General features: G+C 40.0%; 1 protein-coding gene across 2 annotated transcripts in view; it reads right to left on the bottom strand.

Moving 5' to 3' along the window:
- rhbdl2 (rhomboid, veinlet-like 2 (Drosophila)) overlaps positions 1-12,783 on the bottom strand; it is a 48,684-nt gene extending 35,901 nt beyond the window's left edge. The window contains exons 1-2 of one of the 2 annotated variants that reach the window (XM_048613194.1): positions 12,594-12,783; positions 8,269-8,348 (exon numbers count right to left, since the gene is read on the bottom strand). The gene's annotated coding sequence lies outside the window, so the exon portion shown is untranslated. The remainder of the gene's footprint in view (positions 1-8,268; positions 8,349-12,593) is intronic. The other variant, XM_020529338.2, reaches the window with a different exon arrangement.
- Between the last annotated feature and the right edge of the window lie 5,658 nt (positions 12,784-18,441).

Raw genomic sequence — 18,441 nt, 5'->3', positions numbered from 1 at the left:
CACATTTTCCAGCATTTGGGCCCGTATCCCTCTAATCCCTTCCTATTCATATACCCATTCCAGATGCCTTTTAAATGTTGTAATTGCACTAGCCTCCACCACTTCCTTTGGCAGCTCATTCCATTCACACACCACCCTATGTGTGAAAAAGTTGCCCCCAGGTCCCTTTTAATCCTTCCCCTCTCACCTTAAACCTACGTCCTCTAGCTTTGGACTCCCCCACCCCAGGGAAAAGACCTTGACTATTCACCCTATCCATGCCCCTCATGATTTTATAAACCTCTATAAGGTCATCCCACAGCCTCCGATGCTACAGGGAAAATAGCTCCAGCCTATTCAGTCTCTCCCTATAGCTCAAACCCTTCAATCCTGGCAACATCCTTGTAAATCCTTTCTGAACCCTTTCAAGTTTTACAACATCCTTCCTATAGGAGGGAGACCAGAACTGCATGTAGTATTCCAAAAGTAGCCTAACCAATGTCCAGTACAGCCACAACATGGCCTCCCGACTCCTTTACTCAACGCACTGATCAATAAAGGCAAGCCTACCAAATGCCTTCTTCACTATCCTGTCTGCCTGTGACTCCACTTTCAAGGAACTATGAACCTGCACTCCAAGGTCTCCTTGTTCAGCAACACTCCCCAGGACCTTACCATTAAGTATATAATTCCTATCCTGATTTGCCTTTCCAAAATACAACACCTCGCATTTATCTAAATTAAACTCCATCTGCCACTCCTCGCCCCATTGGCCCATCTGACCAAGACCCCATTGTACTCTGAGATAACCTTCTTCACTGTCCACTCCATCTCCAATTTTGATGTCATCTGAAAACTTACTAACGATATCTCCGATGTTCACATCCAAATCATTTATTTTATTGACAAAAAGCAAGTGGGCTCAGCAAAGACCCTTGTGGCACACCGCTGGTCACAGGCCTCCAGTCTGAAAAACAACCCTCCACCACCACCACCCTCTGTCTTCTACCTTTAAGCCAGTTCTGTATCCAAATGGCTAGTTCTCCCTGTATTCTATGTGATCTAACCTTACTAACCAGCCTACCATGAGGAATGTCATCGAACACCTTACTGAAATCTATATAGATCACGCCCAACACTCTGCCCTCATCCACCATCTTCGTTACCTCTTCAAAAAACTCAATCAAGTTAGTGAGAGACTATTTCCCACACACAAAGCCATGTTGATTATCCATAATCAGTGTCCAAATGTTGTTGTAACATTCATCATGATTGTTTTTCAGTCACTGTTTACTTTTGAGAATCCTATGTTATAAGCAAATCAGAAATAACTTCATCTTCAGAGCCACTGTTTACTTAAACTGGAAGTATGAGTCAAGTGTAAGTTTGCAATTGCAATGTAGTTTGCAGCTGCAAGGTCGTTTATTGAACTAAAGCTTCAATGCACCAACATTTTGATTATTCAAACCAATTCTTAAAATAATCCAAGCTCCAAAAGATGTTTTTAAAATACCTTTTAATTACAGAGATACACCAATTTAAACATGCATACATATTAGCCTAATTTATAGACATAGTTACCAATTAAATGGGTAGTAATTAGTCACATATTTCTCTAGACTGGAGCTTATACTCCAACACACATCATTGCTGTTAATATTGACAGCTAAACATTGTTTTTTAATCCAGCATCAAACAAATTTTTAGTTATTATTTCTGAATAAGAGCCAATTTATATTTACAACTTAAAGTGGCATTTTAAAATGACTATGGAGAGGGGTGTTGGTGAAGCAGCTGCAGTAATTCAATGGAAGTCCAATGGAAACTTTAAGACAAAGTTGCAACATCACAAGGAGAACAACTCCTGTGAAGTATCAATATATATTGTCTTAACTGAACCGTTTCTGTTATGCAAAATCTTACTGTTTACCAACCCAGATGGCCTCTATTTCAATCCTTGGTCTATCTCTACAGGCTCAGTTTCCTGCTCTGGTGCTGAAGATATTCACTCTGTGCTGAGTTAGCTTTCCACTACCTTTGTTCATTCCCATCCAGTTCTTTTGATCCTCTCACAGCATCTCCTCCATATCCAATGATTACTACCAGGAAATGTCTTTCCAAATTTTTACCATAACTGTGCATTCCCTGATATTCATATGAATAGTTTAGCCACCAATCTGGATCCAAAATCCATTACTACCATCTCACTCTTTTTTTGACTTTCTTTTCTCAGCCAACCTCCCTCCAGTCTTTTCCACCTCCCCCCTTCTTGTCATCAAGCAATGTCAACATTTATTCCTCTCTTTTCGAACAATTTATTCATCCTAATTGCCATCTAAATCCATACCTACATACTCTCCCAAGCAGTTGGCATGAAATCCACCTGAATTTTTACAAAACTCCTTCTACGCATCTCAGCTTTCCTCAAAAGATCCAGTTAGGCACTCGTCATTGCCTCCATAAAAACAGCAATCCCAAATACCCCATCTTCTGAAACCAATTTGTATCCAAACTAGTTAGTGGGACTGAAATCAAGAGACCATTCTTTTTGGGTTGAGTTTATTAACTCTACAATCTTATAGCTCCTTACATACGCCAGTCCCATCTGCTTCCCCTTTACATCTACCATCATTTATTTAATCAATTAACTCCAATAACCTGGTTAACTGCTTGCTATTTACAGATTTCTCCTCATCCTAAAATAAACATTCTGAAGACATGCAAACAATCTTTGAAAAAAATCTAAAAATGAAACAAAGTAATATATTCTTGCATGTCATAAGGTCATAGAGGTCTACAGTGTAGAAAAAGGCCTATTGACCCATCAAGTTCACACCAGTCAACAACAATCTAATCCCATTCTCCCACACTTGGCCCATAGCCTTGTATGCCTTTACGTCACAAGTGAGTTCCAGATTCCCACCACCCTCTGGGTTAAAACATTTTTCCTCAGATCCTGTCTAAACTTCCTGCTCGTTACCTTAAATTTATGCCCCCTGGTCAGTGTTCCCTCCATCATGGGGAGAAGTTTCTTCCTGTCAACCCTGTCTATGTCCTTCTTAACTTTATATACCTCAATCATGTTCAGGGGACAGGGAGAGAGATGGGGATAGAGGGATAAAGGGAAAGCATGCATTCCATCTTACTTTATAATAAAGGCAAGGTGAAGTCGCCATAATCTTATCAGACCATAGGGCTGTTCTCTTGCTAATGGGAGACTCACTAAGGACCATGACAGTATCCTGTATATTTTTTAAAGATCTGTCGCATTTATTGCTGATCTCTTCTTTAAGTTTAGTGTAATCATCATCGCTTACTCCTGAATCATTTAGTAAGATTTTTAACTTGTAAGAAGGTGGATGGCCAAACTGCAGTGAAGTTTTAAAGTAACTGGCTTTTTTTTCATTAAATTCCTATCTCCTGATGCTAATAACACCTGCTTAATATTTTTACTTGCCAAGTTAGATCTTATTAAACAAATGCAATAATGGCTGGATTGTATGCACAATAAATCCACTGACTTCCCAAAGACAATTGCCTTGTTGTATTCCATCTCCAGTTTTATGTAAGCCTTTTTCATTGACAGCCTGCTCAACAATAAGGATATTTCACTTGACACCATGTCTTGTTGATAAAATGGTTTACCCCCAGCTATGTTTTAGGGAATCACCACTTTTTTTTCAGGATGTCAGCATATTGTCATCCCCAAACCTGAAGCAGTTGGAACTCTCAAATTCCTTAACCTTACTTCAGTCTTCATTATTTATGTAATCTAGGAAACATTTTAACCAATTCACTGACAAACTGTAGACATGTATCCATAATCCAGTGAAGTGCAACTAAATGATTCTGCAACTAAAACATTCAGCACTAGGCTGAAGATTCTTGTGAAAAGTACAATTCCTGATATCTGAACAGTATCACTATTTTCTCAAACCTTCTGTGTTTTGTGTAATTTCAAAAACCCTTGTTATGCCATTTAAGACCATTCATTGCATTATGGCATTTTTCGTCACAATTGAAAAAAAATGGTTGACCAGACCCTGGGCATTCCTGGGGATTATTCTTCTGTTACACTTCCTGTTTTCGGTCATATTTGCCAGAGGTATCTCTAACCTCAGCCCTTTTAGCGATGATTCTCCTTTTGTATTGATGCTACCGGCCTGTATGTGGATTTTTATTGCTGTTCCCATCAAATCCTCCATTCTGTGTGTTGTTGGTTAATGTCCCATTTGAGCCATGAATGTTTTTCACAGCAATTTTTTGAAGGCTTCTGACATCTGTTCCAAAAGCATGTTTTTATATTTGACACATTAACACAGTAAAACAATTCAAAGTCGATATCAGATATCTCCAAGTAGAATTGTTGTAATCTTGCGTATAAACTGATACAGTCTATAAAATATCCATCTAGCTTACTAAATTTATCAAGGTCTGACCAAGCCTCGTACATATTTAATTGGTCATTTTTCTTACAATTTAGTAGAATCTCCTTGTTCATGTTGAGCCATTAGCTTGGCAAGTACTTTACAACTGAACTTGCTCCTAGTAGGAAATGACAGTGCCAAGGACATTCATGCCTTTACCTCAATAAAATACATAACCCACGTCCATGTATGAGCTTCATTTTTCATTGGTTATAAGGTTCAGCTTCACAAAACATTGGTCGGACATTATATCCAGACACTTTGCACTTGATTTCAGACATTCTTCTCCAAAGTAAATCAAAATACAATCTTCTGTATGAAAGGAGCTTTTCATTTCCAATCTTTTCATTGAGCCAACCAACTTCACCACCAATGTTCATCTGGATCTAGGCCAATGAGTGAGATAGAAGCCAAAACAACTTCCTTTGTGGATAGAATTCTTTTTTTTTATAAACCTACTCAGTCTTTCAGCTCCTTCCATGAACCCCCTTTCCATCCACCCTGTCAATTAATTAATTGATTAACCCCAAACACGTTCTTAGCTGCTTGCTAGATTAACATCTCTTGCTGGCTGCCCCATTCATTTTGCCTATTGAGGGGTAGAACTAATGTTATCAATCTCATTCCTGCCTCAAATGCTCCATCCACTACTTGGAACTCAGATGCTACCAGCTATCACTGCCCTTCCCAACATTACCCTCCAGAATGTTCACTGACCTATGAATAAGGATCCTGACATCCTCTACTTTTATGTGACAGGTAGCATCAACCTCATTGCTGATAGATAGTATTACCTTACAACAGACTCAAGCTCTTCATTTGGGTATACACCTATCATCTGTCTCACTTAAACCTTCATAGTGGTGATAAGATCTGCATGACAAAAACTACACTGTTGTCACTTGCCCTACTCTTTTAGCACCTTCTCCTTTCAGCATATGTCTCCTGTGCTGTCCTTTTCTTCTTCTGTCCTCTTTCCAATCCTTATTTTCTACAAAATCCTACCTCAAGTCTCTCACCAAGTTATCCTCTTTCTTTTGCTCCTTCAGCCTCTGTGTTGGGCAAATATCATATTCTGTCAGTCATTTTAATTGCCATTTCAACTTATTTTGCTGTTTCTCCTCTGATTTTATGGTTATCCTTTTCATGCTAAATCTTTCCCTTCATATAAATTCTGCTGTCCATATTCTGTCAACCCATCTATCCGCTGTATGATAGTCTATCCACTTCTACGGGCTTAATCACAGGTGAGGGGATATTGACAGCCTCTTGCATTGCTCACCATTACCCAAATGACATTGTCCAATAAATTATTTTCTTTCTCTTATCCTCTTATTCTCATCAGTGCTATTGGGCCTTAATGTCTTCTGCCAAGTTTGCTCGTAACTCCAGGATCATCTTGAGAACAAGGACTGCCCCTATAATAGTTATTCTACTGATCACTTTCGCTTCAAAACACTTTCCTCCTCTCCTGGCTGCAACACACACCTTCAACAAGTCTGAGCAGCTTATGGACATTGTCAAGAAAGTTTGGACTTTCACCTGATCTATCCAGTGAATAGGAGGTGTTTGGGTCAATCTCATCAATTTTATTCTCTATTGACTTAATTGGAACTTAAAACTAGATGGGGTCTAACATTGGCAATGGACTCAAATCTGTCTTATTTCCACTAAGTAAGTTAGGTTAACATTGGGGTTTAAGAAGGTGACCATCAGTTCAGCTGCCTCTGCTACTGTTTCCTTCCTCTCATAATCAAATCTGTTTTCCCAGCTCCACTTCTTTCCTATCACAGGCATCACATCTTCCATTAGTGTCTTTAACTCCTAAGATGTTTTAGACCATCAGCACTCTTGTTCCCAAAACCACATACAATCTCTTTTTGGATTTTTCCTTTTTAATTATTGTTAAATCAACGGTGGTAGATTAGCAAAATCTCAGGTTGTCCATCTATTTGTCCACAGGTTCTCTCATATTAAATCATGACTGATCTCACTTCTTTCCAAATATTTAAAGTCACTGGATGCACACGAAGAATGGCTTTTTCAAACATTATACCATTTTACACAAAAACAAATGGTTTCGTTGTCATTTTTGCTTTCTGCGTTTCTTTAATTTTCCAGTTACCATTCAGTTATTCCAATTCTCAGCCAGGACAATCTCAGTCAATGTCACATTGCAAAATAAGAGCCACCTCAAATTCTCTCAGAACATACTCAATGGTACAATTAGTCCAATATTTTAAAGACCACAATAAATGACAGAGTCTTGGTAGCTTTTTAATTACTGTAGTTAAGTTGTGTAATAGAAATGTGTTTGGAGATGGGTTCCTGTGTCGGACAGTAATTGCCACAGAGATAAGAATTAAACTTCCATTGAGTGCAGGGTGCCATTCAGTCTGAATGAGTAAATTACAATCTAAAACATATACACTAATTACATTGAGAAAAGTGGTTCAGACTAAGTTTACCATGCACCAAAATGTGCCCTTTAGTTCCTTACCTTTGCCGGAGTCATTAATAAGTATTTAATGACATTTAAAGAAAATAATCTATTGTGTCCTATGCAAACCATGTTGTAGAGTGATCTTAGTCACAAAATCATTAACAAAATAGTAATTATTGCATGCTTAACACAAAACTAGTCTGGCAAGGACAATTGCAGCCCTCCATTGAACAACACCTACTGTTGTGAACATTCTGCAGTACTCCACCCAGTTTTATTCCTCCCAGGTATGTTATGTAATAGACTGAGGAGACTCCCCAATGCATTAAGACTAAATGTGCATCCATTAATACCATCAGTAAGCTTTCATGCTTTACAGTATAGTGAATATTTGCAAATCTGTTAAGCATTGTTGAGCAGTTTCAGAATGTTCTATTCAATAAGGCAGTTCAGGAATTATTATATCAGAACCTTTCTGATTACAAGTTTTATTTATCTAAAAGTCTGCTGAGTAATGCCAGGGCAGGATAATCAATCTATGTAGAATTTTAAGCATCAACAGTCATGACCATAATGTTGAAAGATTATATATAATCTTAAGCGAAGTAATTGGAATGATGGAAGTAAATATAAGGTCTAGTTAAAAAGTCCTCTTGATATTGGAATTTCAAAGAAGTTAAGCTCTGTTGGGCGTCTGAGCATTAGCAGAATTTAGCAGCTAACCACATATTTAAGTTTCACCAAAAATAGTGCAAGAAAATAAATAGTTGCTTTAAAGACATCTGCAGAGATGAAACACTCATGGTTTAAGTTCACATAGCAACACAGATAAGCACCGATTCCTTGGAAAATTAATTCCAGACTGTACAATGTTACTAGCAGCAGTGCCTTATTGATCTAATGGATTCAGAAACTCCATGGCAGTCCTGCAGAGGACATCATCCAAAAGAAAAAGTATATCTAATATGAGTAGTGTAGTGTTTTACCAAGAAGCTGAATAACTGTATGTAAGTGTTTTGCTAGAAAGAAAAGGAGAACTATAACAATGGTTGCTGTAGAGATGTTGGACAATGATTGTGCCCCACAATGTTTCAAGGCTAAAAAAAAGATTTGTACTTATTGGAATAATTACTGGTAAACAAAAGGTTCAACTGAACATGAAGCATTACAGAGACGCTAGTGCTACATGCAACATTCGAAATTTTCAGGCCTTTGTGAAGATGCTCAAGATGGAGATTTGAGAATGAAGCCATTGAAGAGAAGGTCAAACTGAATACTGGAGTGATCTTTATCCCTAAGAGGAAAAATGAGTTAAAAGTTCTTACAACAAGAAGAAGATTTGCACTTCCAGGTAGTGGACACAAAAAAAAATCCAATATTTCAACTGACACAAGCTTCGATTGGTCATGCTGCACTTACCAGAAGAAACTTTCGGTGGGTCTGAGCAGTAGTAAATGAATGATGAGGATGAATGATGATGATTTATTGTCACTGGTACTCTACAATGAACAACACAGTAAAATACAGTGAAAAACTTCAATTCTTGCTACAATCTGGCACCACTTTGAATAGTTTAAGATTAAAAGGAACAAAAAGATATAGCTGAAATAGAGTCCATCTTCATTCTGCCACCTTTGCCATAGGTCCTGAGCCCTGACCAACATCACTCGTGCTGGACCCACCAATGTCTGAGTTGCCATTCTTCAGGTGCTATCTCTTTGTCACTGAGTCCACTTCGCTGATGAGCCGCCAATGCTGGGTTCTGTGCTAGACCCACACTCACCCTGTAATCAGGACACCTTGGCTCCGCTGCTGCCTCACCGACAACCAAGAGTCCCTGGCTCCTGGCCTACCACAACCATGAGCTGCCGCCACCAACTCACCGTTAACCAGGAGTCCCCATTCTGGGCCCACTGCAACCAGCAATCCTTAGCTCCACTGCCACCACCACCTTGACAACGCTTTGAGTCCATGCTCCGGGCATATCACACCACCACTATTTCAGCCACGGCCTTGCCAATGCCTGCAGTCCCGAATTTGGGCCTACCACAACCAGGAGTCCCTGGCTCTGCTGCCAGGCCAGGCCATCACCTCGCCTACAGTCCAGCTCTGGCTGCCCTCCTCAAAGACAACACCTTCTTTACCACCACCAACAGGAAGAAGATGAAGAAAAACAAAAAAGAAGACAAAAAGCATAAGGAAACAAGGGAGGAAGTGGCCTGTCTGGAGCAGATGGGTCCAGGAGCCTGAACGCTGCTTACCTTGCTGGCACCGTCATTTTTCACAATACATTTATTTATTGAACTACACTGTTCCAGTGAGAATTAAAAGGTCTACCCCAAGATTCATTCATGCTATATCTGGGATGTGATGAGTGCTGAGTGGCTCTTTATCTTACTTAGCTCGATGCTCATTGCAAGTACTGCATTGGCTGATGTGGTCCTTAAATCTCATTGCTAATGTTTGGTCAGTAGTTCACTTCTCTTGCCATAGTTAGTTTGTAAACAATTCCTTGATGATTTTCATGGATGCCCTTCAATATCTCTTTTCTCAACTCAACTGCAGAAAGCAACTGCACACTCCAATCGTCATGGTATCCTCAACATTGTGATAAATTACAAAGTCTCTTAATACACAAGTGAAGAATTCAGGCACTTCCAAATAATTGTGTATTTCTGAACTTCCCAAACCATCTGTACTCAAAAGGAAAGGTTGAGGCAGTGGTGAAAATTGCCAATGGGATAATAAAAAAAAAATCCAAAAGAATAGATACAAACTTGTACATTTCAATCCAAGATTTGATTGAAATTTACAAATCAATCTTAAGAGTTCAGAAATCTTCTGAAAGTATGGAAAATAGTCCAAGTCCAGCAACCAATGCTGCACCACACCAGACTATTTCTTCAACAGGTCAAAAAAAAACTATTAAAGGCAGAAGATCACAAGGAGTGAGTGACCAGATCAAAGGGAAATAACAGAAAGGCAAATTGCACTTTGAAGAAAACTTATCGAATCATGGCTCGAGCTGAGAGTTGGTGAGCCAGGCACTCAAAGCAATCAGTAAATGGCAGCCCACTTGGCAACCTGCAACCTGTGTAGAACAGTTGTCACCTCAAATCATATGAGGAGAAAGTGAACAACCAGATCCATTGTTAGATCTGTAGGCATTCACATGCAACTGGAGAAACTGCCATTGTTTAAGTAGATTTGATTTTTTGAAACTAAAAATGGATCTGAATGACCATCAGTCAACCATTCCCCAACAAATGCTTTAGCCCAGAGGCAATAACAGCAACACTTATCGTTGCAATGACACCTCAACAAGTGGACTGTTACAGACAGTTTAATAATAATCATATTATCAAACACAACTCAAATGTACCAATTTGCTCAGAGATAGTGGGAACTGCAGATGCTGGAGAATCTGAGATAACAAGGTGTAGAGCTGGATGAACACAGCAGGCCAAGCAGCATCAGAGGAGCAGGAAGGCTGACGTTTCGGGCCTAGACCCTTCTTCAGAAATACCAATTAGCTGATCTGAATGCCTTGAAGATTTACTGCAATGCACATATAGGAACAGACAAAATTGGATCTCATGAAAAAGAATACATTTGTATTCATACTTGATGATTTTCCTGATGGATTCCGTGTGTTGAGTAACTCAAACGATAGAGTATGCAGAGATAGTAGGAACTGCAGATGCTGGTGAATCCGAGACAACAAGGTGCAGGGCTGGATGAACACAGCAGGTCAGGCAGCATCATAGGAGCAGAGAGGCTGACGTTTCGGGCCTAGACCCTTCATCAGAAAAGGGGGAGGGGAAGGGGGTTCTGAAATAAATAGGGAGAGAGTGGGAGGCGGATAGAAGATGGATAGAGGAGAGGATAGGTGGAGAGGAAACAAACAGGTCGAAGAGGCGGGGATGGGGCCAGTAAAGGTGAGTGTAGGTGGGGAGTCAGGGAGCGGATAGGTCAGTCCAGGGAGGACGGACAGGTCAAGGGGGCGGGATGAGGTTAGTCGGTAGGAGATGGAGGTGTGGCTTGAGGTGGGAGGAGGGGATAGGTGGGAGGAAGAACAGGTTAGGGAGGCAGGGACGAGCTGGACTGGTTTTGGGATGCGGTAGGGGGAGGGGAGATTTTGAAACTTGTGAAATCCACATTGATACCATTGGGCTGCAGGGTTCCCAAGCGGAATATGAGTTGCTGTTCCTGCAACCTTCGGGTGGCATCGTTGTGGCACTGCAGGAGGCCCAGGATGGACATGTCGTCTGAGGAATGGGAGGGGGAGTTGAAATTGTTCGCGACTGGGAGGTGCAGTTGTTTATTGCGAACCGAGCGTAGGTGTTCTGCAAAGCGGTCCCCGAGCCTCCGCTTGGTTTCCCCGATGTAGAGGAAGCCACACCGGGTACAGCGGATGCAGTATACCACATTGGCAGATGTGCAGGTGAACATCTGCTTGATGTGGAAAGTCTTCTTGGGGCGTGGGATGGGGGTGAGGGAGTATGCATTCTTTTTTATGAAAAGGGATATATTTCAGAAAACAATACCTTAATAACCTATAGATTGTGACTTCTGGTTCCATTTTTTGTAAAGGTTTTGGAAACTTGTAGTTTTAAGTACCATGTGGAACATTATTCAATACCACAAATCTATTTGCTTCCTCACTGCAACTTTGCTTCTGGCCCAACCACAGCTCCTATAATGCAGAAACCTTACTTACATCTATCACTCCTGGGCTTAACTACTTCATGCTCTACCTCTTGGAAACTTACCTGTAGTCACAGTAAGTCCTCACTTTCACAAATCCTTCTCACCTACACAAACTTCAAATTTCCAAAACATTCAACTCAAAATTAATGCTTCTCCTCTATAATTATCTTCAGTGCTTTACTCCACCTCATTCTTTATCTGCTACAACACTACATCCCCTTCTTCTGATGCAGACCTTTTCTGTTTCATTCAGTTCACCACTGGCAAGAACGCCTCAGCTGCTTTGGGTTTCCTTTCTGGAAATCCCTCTTTCGTACTTTTCTGTTTCTGAATATCTCTCATACTATGTTTAAAAAAACTTCTCATCACTTACACCTATGAATATAGACACCTGAGCAAAAAGGCCCCATCAAGGAGAGGAATAAAAGACTCCAGGAGAGAGGAAATTACAAAAGTACGAAAAAGGTCTGGGCGAAAGGGTTTCAAATCCAAAAACTTATGAGGAAGTTAGAAACTATGTCTTTATATTTTAAGAAAGTTTACTTTTAGTACATTGCAGCTTTTGATTACTGTTCATGCTATCATTTCGTTGCAGACTATACACAGGCTTCCAAAACAGTAACAAACCCTGCTTTGTCTGGAGTGTCGACTTGTGACCATTCGCTCTCGTTCCACTGGGCGAAAGTCATCGGTTGCCTTTTTTTTTTACTTTTTCTATGATCAGTATAAGAGAATAATCTGAGCTAGGGGAGCTAGCCATCAGATTAGAACTTTAAATAAACTCCATATTGTTTAAAAGGTATTGTAATTCAAGAGGACAGCCTAGAGTAAACCGTCTCCCAACTCTAATATCCTATAATTTATTTCTTTTTGTTCCCGGTTTTACAGCTTTGAACAGAATAATGAACAAAATCATCACAATGTACGCAAGATTCTCGCACGGTACTTTGAAAGATTAACGCTGAGCATAGAAGCAGAAATGCTGAAATGTTTCACCGCCTCTGAAAGAAGCAGGTTGAACTCAGCTTGTTTACCTGGACTAGGCACTTGGTGATCTTCAGATCCTTTTGTCAAGGATATCTAATCAAACGCTGTCGAATGAGGTATGGCAGTGAATTTCAACCCAATGCCTCACTGGCTGCTCTGCGCTTTCCACAAACTCGCTGTAATCTTTCCTGGCGTTGAGTTTATTCGTAAAAGTTTTGCTCAACCGCCCTGGATCAAACTGATTGGCACATACGGGGGTGCCAGGCCCAGGGAGATTAGTAGAGGCCGTTTGAGCTGTCAATCATCTGCAGTCACGAAACAAAACGCCTCTGCACTGTCAGGAGGAAGTAACTTCCAACAAAAATAACATTTTTACATAAGACAAAAAATAAATTGACTGCAAATGTTAATCAACAGAAAGAAAGGCACAGATCAATATTAAACAGAATTAATTCGATTCTTGTGATACTATAACACAATTAGAATATTTTATGTTATCAGCAGGACAATTGGTTTTTCTGATCAGTGAGCAATGTAATAATAAACATAACTACTGCCTTACAAAGGACGCTCTAAGTTGCTGTTTTGGGAAGCAGAAAGCCCATTGTTGTATTGTCACGAAGGTCACAATTAGATCGCAATTTAAAACATATATCAATGCTTTTAATATTTAATAAGTTTCCTTTAAACGATGCTCACAATCAGTTTAAAACTTATTTTCTACATCACAACGGCGTGTACACTTTCGTGGTTCGTACAGCTCTTCGGAGCATCCTGAGGGGTTTCCTAGAAATGCCAATATTTCTTTAGTTTTCACGCAGTTCTTCATATCGCATTGTATAGTTGTAGTGAAACAGTACTGATCATGTACTTTCTGATATCTTGTTCTCAGCTACAATGTTTCTTTCACGCCTACGGTTTCACAATACAGGTTCTGCACAGTTACATTCCACGCCCAAAGATTCAATAACGCCTCCTAAAATCAATATCATTTTATACATTAGAACGCTAGGGCGGCACTGTGTCTCGCTCAGTGGTTAGCATTGCTGCTTCACAGCACCAGGAACGCGGGTTCGATTCCACCCCTAACCGTGTGGCATTTGCACATTCTCCGTGTCTGTGTGGGTTTCTCTCCGGGTGCTCCGGTTTCCTCGCACAGTCCAAAAATGTGCAGATTAGGTGGATTGACTAATGCGGCGGGTTTGCAGAGATGGGGTTAAAGGGCTGTGTCTGAGTCTGAGTCTTGGTGGGATGCTCTTTGGAAGGTCGGTATGGACTTGATGGGCCGAATGGCCTGCTCCCCAGACTGTAGGGATTCCATGAACACAAAGATGCAGATTAGGATCTTATTCAATGAGATCATGGGTGACCTGACAGCAACCTCAAATCTGCATTTCCACTTATCCCCAATAACTTTTCACCCCCTTGCTTCTACAATCCATCTCTTCATTAAAAATATTCAAGGGCACTGTTTCCATCACCGTTTCCGGAAGAGAGTTCCAAAGGTTTTCAAACCTCAGAAAATATTTTGTCTCATCTGTTTTTATTGGGTGACCCTTGAGTTTTAAAACAGTGATCACTAGCTCTATATTCTCCCATCAGAGGAAACCCCTCTCCACATTATTGACTGATGATGCCTCTGTGTGTTAAAAAAGGCTACATTAATGAAAGCTATCATTGTTGTGCTGTAACCATTTAAAACACATAGGTTCGTCAAGGTTCCCCACTTATCTCACATGCTTTTGATCCTATATCTTGTTTCTCGTCCAGTCTTTTTTGCCCCACCCATTCAAGGTGACATTCACAAATCATATCATTATTAATATTCTGCCTTTCCCCAATCCAATTAGCTTTCCTCTCTACTCCCAGCCTGTTCAAGGTGGTATTGTATTCCTTAGTCCACTGACTGAGTTCAAGTTGACAGTCTGCCCAGCCCCTTTAATTTTACACTGGCACATTCTTCCTTAAGTCTCCTTCAGGTCATACTGATTTCAGTCTTAAGAGAATGCTGTAAATGTTGCAGCAAAGAAGGGTGCAGAAGAATTGTATAAGATAAAAAGATAAACAGCATCCACTTGAAAGTGTGATAACACTCAAAAAAATTGAAAAGTCTTCCAATCTAGATGAAAAGCATTCTAAGTTGCTAAGGGAAGGAAGAGTGAAAATGTGGAGGTATAATTTTCCAATCCTGTTTAAATACGTCAGTGCATGACACAACTGTGCACTTACCTGCAGTGTGAGAAACAACTGTTTTTCCATTATTCTGTGCTTTCTTCCTTTTCCAACTTCATGTTCAGGCATCCATTGCTAACAAGTCTATTACATAGTATTTCATCAAATGCCTTCTGGAAGTTCATATGGATATTTTCTAATCAACCTGTTCAAAGATGTTATTGCACACCTGCAAAGCAGGGGGTCTTGAGTGGTGCAAAAGGAGTGCAGAATGGCAAATATAACTCCACGGTTGGAGGGGGAGGGGGTGGGGGAGGGGGGTGGAGGGATGGGGGATAGGGGAAGAGGAATGGACCTGTTGAGTTCAGGCTAGTCGGCTGTTGATAAACCTTTTAAGAAATTGAACAAGAACAAATTGAAATTGAACAAGTGTTTTTTAAGAAAAAAAGAACACTTGGAAGAATGGAAGTTAAAGGGAGCACATTTTTAAGGTGAGAGGAGAAAGATTTAAATGAAGATCTTTTTTTTTTACAGTGACTGGTTCATGTGTGGATTGAACTTCCAGAGGAAGTAATGGACAATGGTACAGTTACACTGTTTAAAAGACATTTAGGTAAATACATGAATAAGAAATGTTTGGATGGATAATGAGCCAAGCACAGGCAGTTTGGAATTATGGTCAGCATGAACCGGTTGGACTGAAAGCACTGTTTCTATGCTGTATAACTCTATGACTCTAAGTACTTCTTTGAGCCTTGTGTTCACAGCACTTCTAAAATAGAATCACCTGTGCAATCAGTGAGTCAAACTTCTTAGAGATCAGTTAAACTGTTTTCCAGGACTCTTGTGGTGCAATGGTAGTGTCCCTACCGCTGGACCAGGAGGCCTGAGTTCAAGTCCCACCTGATCCAGAGCTGTGTACTATCATCTCTGAACAGGTCAATTAGAAAATACCTTAAGCCATTTTCAATTCCATTCATCTTGATCAACACTTCTTTGCATGGGCACAGTTTTTGCAGCTCTACCTTGAACTACAACTGAGGAACAAAAGTAGTAGCAACAGCTTTGTCCCTTCACCCACATGGTATTGCACTAGACAGAAGGAGTGGACACTGAAATTAAGCTTAAAAAGAAAGCAGAACCCCCAGTTCAGTATCTGCATCCCAGTCTCAACACGTAAGCAGCAGTGCTTCAGGAAATTCAGGCATTGTACATCAAAACTGTCATCTGCAGCCTCTAGGAATAAGATCACCTCCCAAATCTGGCAGTTGTACATTGCCAGTGTCTGGTACAGTGTTTATCAATAGAAGCCCTTCTCCTGTACCCCACCTCCTTAAGGACAGAAAGCAGAGTTTACATGCAGAGATAGTAGGAACTGCCGATGCTGGAGAATCTGAGATAATTTAGAGAGTTTGCATGCAACAATATCTTTGAACAGGCTGATTAGAAAATATGCAAATGAACTTCCAGAAGGCATTTGATGAAATACTATGTAATAGACTTGTTAGCAATGGATGCCTGAACATGAAGTTGGAAGAGGAAGAAAGCACAGAATAATGGAAAAACAGTTGTTTCTCACACTGCAGGTAAATGCACAGTTGTGTCATGCACTGATGTACCTAAACAGGATTGGAAAATTATACCTCCACATTTTCACTCTTCCTTCTCTTAGCAACTTAGAATGCTTTTCATCTAGATTGGAAGACTTTTCATTTAATTTGAGAGTTTACATGCAAGTGTGTGAATATTGGCTCTTCAGATGAGGATGTGTGGAGGTTCCTACAGGCAAAGGTATGAGTAAAGTTGCAGGGTACATTCGACTGGGGAGGCTTCTGCAGGTGAATACTGAGAAGGTCAGAATATGGGGTGTCAGAGTATTAAACCTCTTGGACACTGTATCCAGGTTCAAGGGATCACCCTCCTGCTGCTCATTTCCTCAGAAACTTTCATGCACACAAACTTGACTCAAGAGGGTGACCTCCTCTTTTTCTCCCCACCCCGTTGACAAACATTACCCTACTTCAATCCTTCAAATTACACTGTGGCATCTGCAGGTAATAGTCCACAATCAGAATGCAGCCTTCCTCAGTAGACTTTCTTCTGTTGTTGTTGAAACCACAGGCATCAACAGGATGAGGGCTCCATTTGTATTGTAAACAAGTAATGTGAATATGTAAATACAAATCTGCATCAATGACTGTTAAGTAGTTATTCCAGAAGCATAATGTGCAGTTTTGTCCTGTAGCATGGTTAGTGTTATCCTTTATTCAATGTAGTAAATGTTAAATCTTTAGCAGCTCTAATTAGAAACCCTTCCTTTGAAAGATTTGGAACGCGACTTGATCAGTCTCTTTGGTTGGTTGAGGTATGCAGAAAATAGATTTCTAATCCAGAACCTGCCTCCCTACAATGTACGCTAAGATAAAATTTCAGAGATGGAGTTTGCCCATTGAGCAGTATACCATTACAATGAAGAGGTAGCAGAGCTCAGTGGTACAGATGAATCTGCACAAATCACAAAACTAGTATGCAGGTACAGCCAGGGATTAGGCAAGTAAATGGCACATTGATCTTTTTTACAAGAGGAATAGATGAATAGGGAGATCTGTTTCCAATCTTCCGCACTCGCAGTTCTTTGTTTTATTTGAGATTTTATTACTGTTCAACAGAGTTTGGAGAGATCTCATCTGGTGTCCTGTGTACAGTTTTTGTCACTCATTTGAAAAAGTTACAATTTCTTTTGAAGCAATTGAGAAAAATGATCACTCGGCTCATTCCTGAGATCAAGGGCTTACTATCTTATTGAAACACAAGATCTTGATGGGACTGGATTAGGTGCGCATCAGGGGGCTGTTTTATCATGCGCAGAGATAAAAACTAAGGGGCATCATTTAAGAACTCGAGATGGCTTATTATCCATCTAAGAAAATGCATTTCCAATTAAGGCACAATTGTCCATGCGTGAATACGTTTACTGCAGCATTCAGATGGCTAGAATTACAGTGCGGGTTGTCACTTTGGATTACATTCTATAGCTTTTCTTTTTATTAACAACTCTGTGGTGAAGGCAGAGTTTAAGTATTGTTAAGGCAGAGGTAGATATATTCTCAACTAACCAAGGCACACAAAAGGGTAGTGGTGATTGGTGGAAGTGTGGAGTTGAGGCCACAATCAGGTCAGCTATGTTCATATTTAATAGCAGCATAGGTTTGACTCTCACTGGCCTACATGTTGTATATCTATATGCCAAGGAGAAATTTTCCATCTTTCTATTCTTTGGATTTTCCCTGGAGGTTGTGGGCTTGCTAAGTTTTTATTTAAAATTGCATTGATAATGATGTATGATTTGTGAAACATAGATACAATTCTTCTTCTTCATCAGGTCTCAAAATAGTAACAAATGCAATGTGCCCCAACTCCTCTTTGACATCTTGCAAAACTATAATATGATTCTTATGAAACTAATCCTTTTTAAAATCCAATTCAACTACTACTACAGCACTTTTTTCTACTACATAAATTTCAAACAGCAGTAACTTTGAAATTTGACTTAAATTATAACAAGGAATGCCAGACTTCTTTCTAGTTTGGTGGCTTTTTGCCTAAATGACAAAAAATGACAGTGATAATGTAAATAATTAAACTATTGGTATATTTTAGATAGACTTCATAGAATTCCTACAGTGTGGAAACAGGCACTTCGGCCCAACAAGTCCACACTGA

The sequence above is a fragment of the Rhincodon typus genome, chromosome 27 (genome assembly GCF_021869965.1).
Source record: "Rhincodon typus isolate 14 chromosome 27, sRhiTyp1.1, whole genome shotgun sequence".
Lineage (NCBI taxonomy): Eukaryota > Metazoa > Chordata > Chondrichthyes > Orectolobiformes > Rhincodontidae > Rhincodon > Rhincodon typus.
Note: the sequence above shows the minus strand (reverse complement) of the source record. Positions and strands in the feature narration are given on the sequence as shown.